Below are 15,878 nucleotides of genomic sequence, written 5' to 3' on the forward strand. Positions count from 1 at the left end.
TATTTGTACAAGAACTTTTTGATTTAATATAATTGAAGTTATCCATTTTATACCACACAATGCTCACTACCTCATTTCTTCATATATTATTCTTCTATCCATGAGTCTGATAGATGATATGTTTATTGCATGTTCTAATTTTCTTGTGATATCTCCCTTTATATCAAGGACATATTATGGTACATGGATTAAATATTAGTCTATACCCAATTCCTACCAGATAGCTTTCTAACTTTCTCAACAATTTTTGCCAAATAATGAATTCTTATCCTCAAAATTTAAATATTTACATTTGTTAAACAGAAGTTTACAATAATCCTTTACTACTGTATATTGTCTGTTTACTCAGTTCCACTGTTCTACTTTTCTTTTTCTTAGCCAGTATGTGATAATTTTGATATTTACTGCCTTATAATACAGTTTAAATTCTGGTTTAAAATACTACTGAATTCTTTTTTTTTTTTTTTTTTTTTAATAGCCTTTTATTTACAGGTTATATGCATGGGTAACTTTACAGCATTAACAATTGCCAAACCTCTTGTTCCAATTTTTCACCTCTTACTCCCCCACCCACTCCCCTAGATGGCAGGATGACCAGTAGATGTTAAATATATTAAAATATAAATTAGATACACAATAAGTATACATGACCAAACCGTTATTTTGCTGTACAAAAAGAATCAGACTCTGAAATATTGTACAATTAGCTTGTGAAGGAAATCAAAAATGCAGGTGGGCATAAATATAGGGATTGGGAGTTCAATGTAATGGTTTTTAGTCATCACCCAGAGTTCTTTCTCTGGGCGTAGCTGGTTCAGTTCATTACTGCTCCATTGGAAATAATTTGGTTGATCTCGTTGCTGAAGATGGCCAGGTCCATCAGAACTGGTCATCATATAGTGTTGTTGAAGTATGTAATGATCTCCTGGTCCTGCTCATTTCACTCAGCATCAGTTCATGTAAGTCTCTCTAGACCTTTCTGAAGTCATCCTGATGGTCATTTCTTACAGAACAATAATATTCCATAATATTCATATACCACAATTTATTCAGCCATTCTCCAATTTATGGGCATCCATTCAGTTTCCAGTTTCTGGCCACTACAAAAAGGGCTGCCACAAACATTCGTGCACATACAGGTCCCTTTCCCTTCTTTATAATCTCTTTGGGATATAATCCCAGTAGTAACACTGCTGGATCAAAGGGTATGCACAGTTTGATAACTTTTTGAGCATAGTTCCAAACTACTCTCCAAAATGGTTGGATTCGTTCACAACTCCACCAACAATGCATCAATGTCCCAGTTTTCCCACATCCCCTCCAACAATCATCATTATTTTTTCCTGTCATCTTAGCCAATCTGACAGGTGTGTAGTGGTATCTTAGAGTTGTCTTAATTTGCATTTCTCTGATTAATAATGACTTGGAGCATCTTTTCATATGACTAGAAATAGTTTCAATTTCTTCATCTGAGAATTGTCTGTTCATATCCTTTGACCATTTTTCAATTGGAGAATGGTTTGATTTTTTATAAATTAGAGTTAATTCTCTATGTAGTTTGGAAATGAGACCTTTATCAGAACCTTTGACTGTAAAAATATTTTCCCAGTTTATTGCTTCCCTTCTAATCTTGTCTGCATTAGTTTTGTTTGTACAAAAACTTTTCAGTTTGGTATAATCAAAATTTTCTATTTTGTGATCAGTACTACTGAATTCTTGACCTTTTGTTTTAAAAAAAATTTTTTTTGTTCTTTTGTCTAACTCAGGAAATTAATGTTTTCCTCAATACTATTGTATTTTTCCAATTACCTGTAAAGGCAGTTTTCAACATTTATTTTTGTAAGATTTTGAATTCCAATTGTTTTTGCCTCCCTCTCTTAATTCCCCCCTCCCCAAGACAGCAAGTAATCTGATATAGGTTAAACACGTCCAATTATTTTAAATGTATTTCCAGATTAGTCATGTTGTGAAAGAAAAATCAGAACAAAAGGGAAAAAACAGGAGAAAGAAAAAGCAAAGTGAAATACTTAAATCTGTATTCAGTCTCCATAGTTCTCTTTCTAGATGTGGATGGCATTTTTCCATGTCAAGTCTTTTGAAATTGTCTTGGATCACCACATTGCTGACAATAGCTAAGTCTATCATGGTTGATCACCACAAAAGCTTGTGTGTACAATATTCTTTTGGTTCTGCTCACTTCACTCAGCTTCAGTTCATGTCTTCCTAGGCTTTTCTGAAATCAGCCTGCTCATCATTTCTTAAAGAAAAATTATATTTTGTTACATTAATATACCATAACTTATTCAGTCATTCCCATATTGATGGGAATTTACTCAATTTCCAATTCCCTGCCACCACAAAAAGGGATACTACAAACATCTTTGTACATGCAAGTTCTTTCCCTCTTTTATGATCTCTTTGGGATGCAAATCCAGTAATGACACAGATGAACCAAATGGTATGCACATAAAACTATAGGTCTTTGGGCATAGTTCCAAATTGCGCTTCAGAATGGCTGAATCAGGTTACAACTCCACCAACAATGCATTAGTGTCCCAGTTTTCCCACATCCCCTCCAACATTTATTATCTTTTCCTGTCATCTTAGGCAATTTGAGAGATGTTCAATGGCACCTTGGAGTTCTTTTAATTTATATTTCTTTAATCATTAGTGATGTAGAGCAATTTTTCATGTGACTATGTAAATGGCTTTAATTTCTTCTTCTGAATCTGAAATGACTTATATTCTTATAAATTTTATCCAGTTCTCTATATATTTTGGAAATGAGGCCTTTATCTGAAATTTAGTAGAATAACTTTTTTTCCCCCTGAGGCAATTGGAGTTAAGTGACTTGCCCAGGGTCACATAGCTAGGAAGTGTTACGTGCCTGAGGTTAGATTTGAACTCAGGTCTTCCTGACTTCAGGGCTAGTGCTCTGTCCACTGTGCCACCTAGCTGCTCCTAGAATAACTTTTTTAGCAATTTAATTGAAATTGCACTGAATAAATTAGCTAGGTAAAATGACAAAAGCTAGGTAAAATTGTCATTTTTTTATATCAGCTTTGCCTATCCTTGAACAATTAATATTTCTCCAATTATTTAAATTTGACTTCATAAAGAGTTTTTTTTTATAATTATGTTCATATAATTCTTGTGACTTTTGCAGTATACTCTCAGGTATTTTATACTGTCCATACTTATTTTAAATGATCTAAAACAACATTGAATAATATTGGTAGCACATAGTGTGAGAGCTTAATACAATTAAGGAGTTTGAAAGATGCAGGCTCTAGTTTCCACATCTTTAGTTTTAGAAATGGGGCTGAGTGGAAAACTAAGATCTTACTAAGTTTCAAGTGGCCCTACTACAAAAGAGATTAATGACCTACACCTTGCTCTTCTTTGAAAAATTCCTACAGGTAATTTCCAGCAGATTAGGGGATTTCCCAGAATATGTCTTTACAACAACTCTGGGAGGCAGATAATATTATGATCTCTATTTTTATAGATGCAGAAACTGAGGCTGAGAAATGTAAAGTGACTTATCAAAAGGGTCTGAGGTACAATTTGAACTTAGCAGTACTGGACTTGGAATCTTGGAATCAAATTTTCCTGTTTGTTTTTATTTTGGAATTTCCTTTCATAGGGAATCCTAGTCAAATGCTCTGCCCTCTATGGTAGGTACAGAAGAAAGTGTCATATTTACAGGAGGTAATGGGGTCAAGCAACCTAACTTCAGCTGATATTTTACTCTGCAGTCTAGGGTCTCTCAAAAAAAAGAGAACGAGACAGTCATTGCTTTCCTTCTTTCTTTCTTTCAACAGGAAAAAAGCTATATCAGAGATTGTGACTCTCTGTAACATTTTTTTTTTTGGACTATTAACAAAATTGTCTATATCCCCTCCTAAATTTTTCTTAAGATTAAAAAAAAGTTTTATTTTTAATATTAAAAAAGATAGAAGATTCTCTGTCTTGTCTACCCCTATCCACTAATCTATCACCAAGAGGAGCCCTCCTTAGGTACAAATACAGTCAAGCAAAACAAATTAACCTATTGGCCTATGTGTATTTGAAATGGTACCTCTAATCTAGGAGTTTTAACCTGGGATCTATAAACTTGTTTTTCTTCTTCTTCTTCTTTTTTAATGTTTTGTTAAATGTATTTCAATTCAATTTATTCCTTTAGTAATCCTATGTGTTTTATTTGATACATTTTAAAATATTATTCTGAAAAGGGATCCATTGGTTTCCCCAAATTGTTAAAGGAGTCCACGATACACAAAAGGTCAATAACCCCTGGATCTAACTAATTACCTCTCAGTCAAGAGAAGTATGTTAAATTATCAATCTTTTGAGGTTGTCAGTTGCTAATTTGTTCATATAGCTTTCAGTTATTTCTTCCCACTGTAAATTGTTTTCCTATGCTATTTCACTTGGTGATCTCATGAGTTCCAATGGATTCAACATCATCTCTAGAGCAATCATATTCCTAATTGTTCAATATTATTATCTTTACATACCACAACTGAGTTAGCTATCCCCCAATTAACAGGTACCAATTTAGTTTCCAGTTCTTTGCTACATGAAAAAGTACTGCTTTATTGATATTCATATGGGTCCTTTCCTTCTGTTCTTTACCTCTTTGGACTATTTGCCAAGTAGTAGTATTGCTTTGTCAAAATTTCATACTCAAACAAGAACAAAATTCCAAACTTTTCCAAAACGCTTGTATTCTTAGCTTCACCAAAAGTCCGCTAGTGTCACGCATTGCATTCCACTGCCAGACAGAAATATAAATTAGGCCACAGGCTTTTAGAGAAAAACTTTCAGAAACGGCCCCCTTATTTTTCTCCAGATCTCTTTTGTTTCCTCACTATCCATTCTCCCACTGTAATCTGTTCTTTGCCTTCACCATACTACTAAGATTCAATTCCCAAGTGACTATAATGGATTTTTTGAATTGAGGATTTGAATTTTTGGATTTTATAATGGACTATATGAATTTTTACCAATTTTAGTGAGCTTTTCTTAACCTTCATTTTCCCTACTCTCCCTACAGTATCTGATGGTGCTAATAACTCTGACAATATTTGCTTATTGAATTCTGCCCATCCATTAAGGTCTATCTACCTTCTCCATGAATCCTTTCTGAATTTTCCCATCCCACAATGATCTTCCCTTTCTTTGAAACTTTTATGACTCAAGGATATGAACAATTTTCACATGAAGAAATTAAAGCCATTTCTAGTCACTGGAAAAAAAATGTTCTAAATCACTATTGATTAGAGAAATGCAAATTAATATAACTCTGAGGTACCACTTCACAGCAATCAGATTGGGCAAAATAACAGAAAAAAGATAATGATGAATGTTGGAGAGAATAGGGAAAATTGGGACACTAATGCATTGTTGGTGGAAGCCTAAAATGATCCAACCTTTCCGGAGAGCAATTTGAAACTATGCCCATAGACCTTTGAAACTCTATATATCCTTGCATCCAATATATATCTATTGGATATATATCCCAAAGAGATCATAAAAGAGAAAAAAAAATTATGTCCATAAATAACCTTTTCTTGGTGGCAAAGGAACTGGAAATTGAGTGGATGTCACTCAAATGGGGAATGGCTAAATAAGTTATGCATGAATGTAGTAAAATATTATTGTTCTATATGATGAAAGGGGGGAAAATGTACCATAGCCATAGATGGTACAATGGCTAGAGTCTCAGTCCTGGAGTCAGGAGAACCTTAGTTCAAATCCAGCCTCAGGCATTTAATACTTCTTAGCTGTATAACTCCGGAAAAGTAAGTTAACTCCAATTACCTTGCCAAAAAAAAAAAAAAAAAAAAAAAAGATGAGCAGGCTGATTTCAGAAAAGCCTGATAAGATTTACATGAACTGATGCTGACTAAAGTGAGCAGAATGAAGAGAACATTATACACACCAACAAAATTATATGATGATCAAATGTAATGGACTTTGCTCTTTTCAGAAATGAGATGATTCAAGGCAATTCCAATAGACTTGGGATGGAAAGAGTCTTCCATAACCAGAGAAAGAACTATAGAGACTGAATATGAATCAAAGCATAGTATTTTCACCTTTTGTCGTTGTTGTTTGTTTGCTTGTTTTTTTCTTTCTCATATTTTTCTTTCTTTTAATCTGATTTTTTTTTCCACAGCATGATAAATATGGAAACATGCTTAAAAGAACTGTACATGTTTTAACCTATATTGATTGCTTGCTGCCTTTGGGGATGCGGAAGGGAAAAGGAGAGAGAGAAAAAATTGTAACACAAGGTTTGGCAAAGGTAAATATTGAAAACTATCTTTACATATATTTGGAAAAATAAAATACTGTTAAAATTTTTAAAAGAAATTCTTATGACTCCTACTGCCTGCAATTTTGGCATTTAATCATATATTGTAATTAACCATTTCATATTTATATTTGAGAGAAAAGGGATAATACGAAATGTGGAATAGTAAAAAGAACATGGAATTTGAAACCTTAAAGTAGGAGTTCAATTCTTGGCTTTATCACTTAATGTTCTGAGACCCTATGCCCTTTGAGACTTAGCTTTCTCTTTTTAAAAATGGATTATAATAACTATATAATTTATTTCATATGATTGCTAAAAATAAAATTAAACAATGGCATTTAGTTATGTATTGTACTGAATTACAACCTTCTATTTCACATATATAACTTATTATCCTAGTCAGAATGCATGTTTTTGGGCAAGAGAGCTGTGTGTATATATGACTTGTGGAAAGTTCACAAAATCATAGGATGTGACCACAAGGATTTTCTAATCCTATACCTTCATTTTTAAAAACTTTATTTTAGTTTTTTTCCAATTAAAAATCTATCTTCACCTTTCCACCCACTGCCTCAATGAAAAAGAAAAAGAAAATCCTTCTAATAAACATAATCAAGCAAAACAAATTTCCATTGTTTGTGTTAAAAAAAAAAAAAAAGTCTTATTCTGAGTCCATCACTTCTATCAAGAAGTGGGAAGCATGCCTAATCATGAATCCTCACCTAATAGTTCCCCAACTTACTCATTTCACATGATCAATTAATTCCTCTACCCCCTTTCAGCCACACACAAATATGGACATATCTTTGATCTTCTGATCATCCACAAGTTTACCACTTCTGTATTGATGAACTCTGAAATTCACTTATCTTATAGCTTATAAGCATTCCTCCTTTCCTTATACCCCATTTCAAACCTTGTTCTTCATTCACTCTTAATTCCTCAAATTCTCTCCCAGGACATCACCCCTAGACCAACTACCCTTTCTTTTTTCATCTTGATTTCTTGGTAAACCAGTTCAACTTTACACTCTCCTCTTCTCATGAGTCCCTTGCCCCCTGTATCATATGTCCAATGATACCTTGCCAAGCCAAAGCCTAGATCACTACCATCATCCACTGTCTTCATTCCTACTTATATGCTACTGAATGAAGGTGGGGAAAAGCATAAAATTGTCCTGATTGGATCTACTACAAATTTATGTCATATAACCTCACTTGTGTCCTCACTACTGTTTAAGGCAATCATTTTACGCTTCTCTAATTATTCACTATTTCACCACAGCATCTCTTCCAAAATCTTTCACCCTGAACAATTTCCCAGGCTCAAGCTCCTAGAGGTAAAGCTTTCTTCTAAGCTCCTCATGGAACACAAACTAGGTCCTCTGACCTCTCCTAGCTCTGAACCACCAGTCCTGGTCACAAGTCCTCTACTCAATCAGCAATGCATCTGTGAATAGCAGGTCTGTTAGTGTGCGCATGCTCCTGTTTCCTGCGCAGGGTTTGTCGGCACTGTGCTATATAATTAGATGGGATCTCTTGTCCTAATGCACAGCAGCAGATGCTGGAAGGTTCTGTGGGTAAGCTCCTGATTAGACAGTTTCTAGTTGCAGCAGACTTCTCTATCTTATTATGCCGACCGGAGCTAGAAAAATTGTTCAGTTGTTTTTGTCTTAGATGTCCTAATCAGAATATCATCGGGTATGTTTTCTAGATCTAGAGTTTGACTACTATGTTTTTCTTCTCTGCCATATTGACTCGGCTCTCAACCTCTTCATTTTTCGAATGAGGCAATGAGATCCAGAAAGTTAAAATAGCTTTGGCAAGTTTTAATTCCATTCATTTATTATTTGAAATCATTTATTAAAGCCTAAATGCAACATATTGCTAAGCAAGGAAAGTACAAAATCAGAAACAAAATAGTACCTAGCCTCAAGGAATTGGGATTTTGCTCATTTTTTATTGAGATCATGAGTATACTGATAGGTAGCTCAGAGCAAGGGTTTGGAATCAGGAAGATTCATATTCCTGAGTTCAAATTTGGACTCAGATACTTTCTTATGAGCGTGGGTAAGTTCCTCATCTATAAAGTGAGATGGAGAAGGAATGCAAACCACTTCAGTATCTGCCAAGAAAACCCCAAATTGGGTCAAGAAGATTCAGAATACAATTAAAAACAACTAAACAATAATAATTTGTTACTGCACATACGTGACAGGTGACCAGACTATTGTCTTTTTCAATCATACATTTCTTTGATAACATCTGTAATTCCACTTCATCTAAGTATATCTTTGTAATTCATTGTGGTCTGCTTATACCTATTATATGTTTTTCCATTGATCTTTAGATGAAATTGTTGTTCAGTCATTTTAATTGTATCCGATTCTTCATGACCCCCATTTGGAATTTTCTTGGCAGAGATGGAATGATTTGCCATTTCTTCTCTAGCCCATTTTACAGATGAGGAAACTGAGGCAAACAGGGTGAAGTGACTTGCTCAGGGTCACACAAATTAGTATCTGAGGCTGAAATTGAACTCAGTTCTTCCTGACTCCAGGCCTGATGCTCTATGTGTTAAGCCACCTAACTAATTCTTTGGAAATAATGCTCATGTCTTATTTATATGTCAACAAAAAAACTATTAAAAAGATATGTCTTTGTCTTAAGAGAAGCTCAAGGTCATTAAAAGAACTTTATATGCTTTCTGAAGGACTTTCTAGTTTGCTCTTTTCTTCCTGCTCAATCCTGGTCCCAACCTATTATTCATTTGTAGTTTGTCCAAAAATATATATTGGGAGACAGCATAGCAAGTGGAAAGAACATGTGAATTCAAATCCTAGCTCTACAGATTACTACCTACATAACCTTGGCAACATTGCTTAACTTCCAGACTTGAAAGAATGATAGATTTGGACTAGGCAACCTTGAAGTTACCTTTCATCTCCACAAGTTGTTCATTCAACTGAACATCAAGGTCTGGACGATATGCCTTTTTCATCTACTTGCTTTTTCCTGTGTGAATAATTAAGCCAAACTAACAGATTTTTACAAAAGTAAAGCACTGAAAAACAAATTATGTGATTTGTTAGTGATCTGTAATTATTTGCTGAATGAATCTTATACTCATTCTACCAATGCCTAATTATAGGGCAGAACTCTGCCCAACTTTATTTCTGTTCCTCTGCATAAATTGGGCAAGTTAACTGCCTTTAAATACCTCAAGTTCATTCCTGATGATAATGGTATAAGATTCCACATCTTTCATCATAGGAGAAGAATTTTAGAGATTACAGAGGGTATTTAGAAACCCATCTTTTTACAGATGAGAAAATTAAGTTCCAAGGAAATGAAATAATTTGTCAACATTCGCCTCAATAATTAAATGGCATAACTATTGCTATAACACAGGTTTCCAACTTCTCATTCTATTATTAATTCCACTAAAATAGTATATCCAAATTTTTAAAAGAAAAATACAAAGTAGTTATATTAAAATTTCTCTCATTAAATTTCATCTCATTTCCTTTCAGCCCCTGCCCCCACACACAAAATAATAAAGCACTGTAGGTTATTAACCAAGAAAAGGCAAGTAAACATATGATTGAATTCCACCTCTACTGAAGGGTTTCAAATACTTTGGTTATGTGTGTGAGATTCATAATGTACACATGAACTCCTTTAAAAAGAATTATTAACCAGTCTGCCCTGAAGTGCAACCAGAAAAGTAAGAAACAAAGACTAGCACTGAAAATTTTTTTTTTTTAAATCAGTCACCACTAACTCATGTATTCTCCACACTCTACACAACCACAGCCACTTTTTCTGAGGATTGGAAGAGGCGGAAAGGTGAAGAGAAAGTTTTAGGAGGCAAGAAGCAAATGATTTAAACCAATTATGGAAAAATGCAAACATTCTTTTCCTTGCACTGGGCAGATTCTAACCTTCAATATAACTTGAGTATCTGCTATGCATTTTACTATGTGATACATGTCTAAAGAGTGATAACTGCAAATTTATGATTCTATCATTTAGATATTTCAGTGGGGGTGGGGCAGGAAAGGGAAAGAGACTAGGCACATGCATATGGCTAAAATGACTCATACCTAAGAATTTTATGATTTGATTTGAGATTCCTAGGAAACACAATTACTCTGGTCCCTAAGCAAGTTTGCATCCAATTGGCTAGCTGTGGAAATAGGTTTTGGGCATGGAAAGTGCCTACCATATCAATCAATAGACAAGTATTCTATTAAGTTTTTTTTTTTTTAATACCTACTAAGTACCACATGCAATGTTTGGTATTGAGGAACTAGAAGAAAACAACTACAAAACACTATAAAAATAAGGGCAGATTTAAATGACTAGAGAAATATTGATTATTTATTAATATATCATATCATATTATGTTGCACTGCATTATATTAAATGAAATTATTTCAATGTTCTATATGATAAAATATTAATGGCCTTTCATCAGAAGGTAAATTCATTATCAGGAAGCAATCATTGTTCTATTCTAGGAACAATCCCTCTCATCAAGCAGTTTACATTCTAATGGGAGAATATTAAAGGGATGTTCCATCCTATAACAATCCCTCTTAACTCTGAACTTCAGGAACCTAGGATCCTCATCTTACTCAAGTCATTTTCTGTTTTATCCATGCTTGAATAATTTTTCAGCCCCTAATCCTTTAGTTTCTGAGAAGTATAATCAAATCTGTCAATAGACTATTATTCCATATTACCATCTCAATAACTTCCAGAACTAAAATACCTTTCATTTACATATATAAGTAAATAAATATGTGTTTACACATATATATGTGTGTATGTATGTATCTGTTGTTTTTTCTCCTTTGCTTCCCAAGTGGAGTATAATCTCTTAGAGGACAGAGACTGCCTCACTCTAGAATGTTATATCTCCAGGTCTTAAACACAGTGCTTGGCACATGGTAAATGACTAATGAACAATTTTTAAAGCATTTACATATCTCTTTATTGACACAAAACTTTTATATATACTCTGTCTCATCTGATTCTCACAACAACTTCCAACAGTATCCATTATCCACATTTTACAAACTTGGAAAACTGACTCAGAGATGAAGTCTCAATGTAGGTTGGTCATGTCTGACTCTTTATGACCGCTGTCACATATTCTTAAGACCCCTATGACTCTTATCATACTGTCCATGGGGCTTTCATGGCAAAGTTATTGGCAGAGTTAGCCATTTCCTTGTTCAGTGGCAAAGGTTAAGTGACTTGACTAAGGTCACAAGGCTGCATTTGAACTCAGATCCTAGACTGGAAGTCTAGGATGCTTCCCATCTTGGTGCCATGTAGCTTCTTAAGTACCCTCTAGTAACATCCCTTTGTTATTTAAAGCTTTTCTGTCTCTGGCACCTGCCTACATTCTAGACTTATTTCACATTCTCTCCTCCATGCACTTTCCATGAATTCAGAGTTTCTATTAAACTGGTCTATTTGCTGGTTCCTAAACTAAATACTGTCTTTCCCATTTCACTATCTTTGCCCAGGCAAACTGTTCCCCATGCATGTAACACACTAGACTTCAACCTCTTAGAATCCTTAGCTTCCTTCAAAGCTTTCTTCTTTCATCTCCAACTTTAGGCCATTCTTGAAGAACACAGCTGTTCAGTGAATAAAAAGGTGGGTTAGACTTAAGCAGGTACCACCTTACTTAATAACTAAGTGACCCTGATCAATCAATCTACTTAAGTCTCAACTTCCTCATCTGTAAAATAAAAGATTTTAAGTTGATAAGTCAAAGGTTTCCTTCTAGCCTAAAAGGCTCCAGAAGATTCCCACTTTCCTCTCCTCTTCCTCAATTCAGTAACAATTTATTAAATTCTTGCCATGCTTTAAGCACTGAGGATACCAAGCCAAAATAGCTCTTGGGCCTATAGAATTTACTTTCAACTAGACGGAAACAAGGTGTATACAGTGAATATAAAGTGATAAATTCAAAGGAATAAAGCATTTTTCTAGCATGAGGTTGATTATTGGAAGGGGATCAGGAAAGTCTGCTTGGAAGAATGGGCATTTGAATTGAGGGTGGAGGAGACCTAGGGAATCTAATTGATGGAGTTAAAAGAGAGCATTCCAGGTTAGTTTGTACAGAAGATTATTATTGTTTTCACAGAGCAACAAGAAATAAGGGTACATGAAAGAAAGCAAAAGTGAAATCATTCTATAAAGAGAGACTGGAGCTACATATTTAAGGGATCAAACAGAGAGATTCACATGTTATCCTAAATGTAATAAATATCTACTGAATCTTAAGCGTTGTGACATAAAGGAGTTACAACAGCTGATTGTTGTCTGACACAGAAATAGGGAAATTAGGAAGAAGGGTAGGGAAAAATAAAGAATTCTGTTTTGGACACTGTGTTTGAGATGCTTATGGAACACTTTCATGCCATGCTTCTGTGCTCCAAGAAGCACCTCTCCCCAGTTACTACAGATCCTGGCCTGGAGTCAGGGGTTTCAGATTGTAAAAAGCTTCCCACACCTAGTTTATTCAAATGAATCATCTTAATAGTATCTTCTACCACCCTCAAGATATCATACTCTTAACTTTCCACCGCCTTCTCCTAGAACAATAATCACTCAATTCTACTATTCCTAAAAGGGATATGCCATCTAATTAAATGATGACCTTACTTATCATCCCTAAATCCAGGGTGGTGGGTAATAAATTGGACTTTCTGCTTCTTGAGGGGAGGGACTATTTTGCCTTTCTCTTGTATTTGCATATTCAGTGATTAACAAATGCTAGGTGCTGAATAAATACTTTCCCACTGGTTTGTTCTGGCTGGCTGATATCCCAGAAAGGGAGAAGGAGGGAAGAGGGAGAGGGGGAAGAGAAGGGGAGGAGAGGGAAAAAGGGAGAGGGAAAGGGAAAGGGAGAGGGAGAGGGAGAGAGATAGAGAGGGAGAGAGAGATAGAGAAGGTGGGGGAAGGAGAGAGAAAAAAAGATTCGATATGTAGATCTGGGAGTCTCTGCATATTGGTGACAATTGGCTCCTAAGGAGAGAAGAGTGCCCTGACTATATCCACACCTTGATAGCAGGATATGAATGATAATCTAGCAAAGGAAACTGAGAAAGAAACTTCAGACAAGTAGAACAAGAAGAGTGGAAATCTCTTGCAAAACCAGGGAAGAGAATATCCAGGAAAACGTTAAATGTTTCAAAAGTTGCAAAAAAGATGAGGACTGAGAAAAGGCTATGAGATTTATCAGGTAAAAGACTGGCAGTATACCTTAAATAGAGCAATTTTAGTGGAGCTGGGTGATAATCAGAAATTATATTACATTTGTTTATTTGTGTAATTATAATATCTTATGGTAGAATATAAATTCCTTAAGGTCAAGGATTATTTTCTATCTTGTCCTTGAATCTCTGGTACCCAGAAGTAGGCCCCTAATAAACATTTGTTGAGTTGAATTTAAATTTACCAATGATAAATTTCTTTGATGTCATTCACTCATTCAGAATATTTATTTATTAAGTATCTACTGTGTAATAGCTGTATTCTAAAGAAGGACTGGATATAAGCTTTCTGCTTTAGAGGTGAATGGGGATTTGGGGGAGGGTTGGATGAAGTAGATTAATGTCAGTCTCATAACTTTAAGAGCTTTGAATAGCTTGGGAAAGGCTGAAAAGGTCCTGGAAGGAGATGATCCCTTCCTTGCCTTTATCAAATTTAATCCATTTTTTAACACTAATTTCACAGTGATGCAAGCCTAGGAGTGAATTCCTGCTACGAAAACCAGGAAGCTTGAGCCTTGCCCTTATGTCTAGAAAGGAAAGTCCAAGTAAGAAAACCACACCCTGAGGGGGCATGACAATACCTTCTGGAATGCAATGCCCACACTGGGAGGCTGGCTTACGTACATTCCCTCAGAAGAACTCTGATAAATCAGTATTGATAACATGAGATTCAGAAACACAGTTATAAACCACCATCCATACTTCCTGGACAAACAGGCTTTCTCTAAAGACTCTCTCCTAGATCTCTTAGTCTAGGATATATTTTGGGAGGAAGATAGTAAAGCCGGAGAGGTGGATTTCTACAAAGCCTAGTATATATTTTCCAAGGTGCCAGGTCCAAATAAATACTATTTTCAAGAAGCCCAAATCCCTTCACACCCCACCCTCAATCAATGAGTCAACAAGCATTTATTAAACTCCTATATATGCCGGGCACAGCATAAAGGAGATAAAAATACAAAGTGTACAACAAATCCTATTTATATTCAAGTGAGATGAAAAGGGTCCTTAATTGCTTTTGTGGGTTCCAGCTTCCTCCCTACCTTCTAAGCTCTGAAAGCTTCTACTACTTGATGGAGTTAAAGGAGAGCATTCCAGGTTAGTTTGTACAGAAGATTATTATTGTTTTCACAGAGCAACAAGAAATAAGGGTGCTTTAGTAGAAGTAGTAGTAGAAGACCAAGCAGAAATGCAGAGAAGTAGAATTCTTTTAGTGATCCAAATACTTCCCTCCTCCCTAAGGAATGAAGAACTCCTCCTAAAAACCCTTTTCTTTAAGTCTTTTAACAGTTTCTCAGTTGCCCTATGTCAAAAACGACAATAATATTTGTACCTCAGAGATCCAGTAAAGAATCTACCTTAATAGTATTAGAATGGATTATTATTTAGAACTGGGAGGGAGGATCCTTAAAGATCATTCAGTACAATTTCATTTTAAGATACAGAGCACCTAGGACAGCTGGCACTGAAGAAACAGCTCAGACCTGGAATCAGGAAGACTCATCTTCCAGAGCTCAAATCTGGCAAATACTTGCTACCTGGGTTACCCTGAATTGCTTAACCCCTGTTTGCCTCACTTCAATATCTTTGCCAAGAAAACCCCAAATGGGGTCAAGAGAGTAAACTGAACAATCCAGAGCTTCCCAAGAGCCTAGAGGAAGGAAATATAAAGGTAGGATAAGTAGTAGGGCTGGGAAGTTACAAATTCCTAGCTCCGTTCCAGGCCCCTCTATAGTAAGGGAAATTACAAAACTGTGCGCTATTCTTTTCTAACTTTCTCACAGTTTAGTAGCAGGAGTGAAAAAGGTCAACGGACAAATTCCCTTCTCATTCCCCTCTAGGTAAGGTGGAGTCCCTACCCTAAAACTAGTTCTCCGGGAGGAAAAATGGAATAATTTAAGTGAAACTACATGAATACCCAGGCCACAACTTATTTTTGCTTTGTCCTTTTCTACAAAAGCACTTAACAGTGAATCTCAGCTCTCTGCCGTTGTGCCATATCCTTGCCACCACAGTGTAAAATTGTGAACATTTTTAAACACATTCTTAGCTAAATTTGGTATTTCCGAGTACATTCTTTGCAAAAAAAAAAAAAAAAATTATAACTAACATTTCTGCAGTTTTTTTTAAGGCTTAATACTTATGAAACGTTTTACCCAGAACAGCTTTGTAAAACAGGTAGTGGATTTATTATCCCCATTTCAGAGATGAGAAAACTGAGTCTTGAAAGAGTAAAATGATTTATCCAGTCACACA

Source organism: Sarcophilus harrisii, chromosome 2, assembly GCF_902635505.1.
Source record: "Sarcophilus harrisii chromosome 2, mSarHar1.11, whole genome shotgun sequence".
In the NCBI taxonomy this organism is placed as follows: Eukaryota; Metazoa; Chordata; class Mammalia; order Dasyuromorphia; family Dasyuridae; genus Sarcophilus; species Sarcophilus harrisii.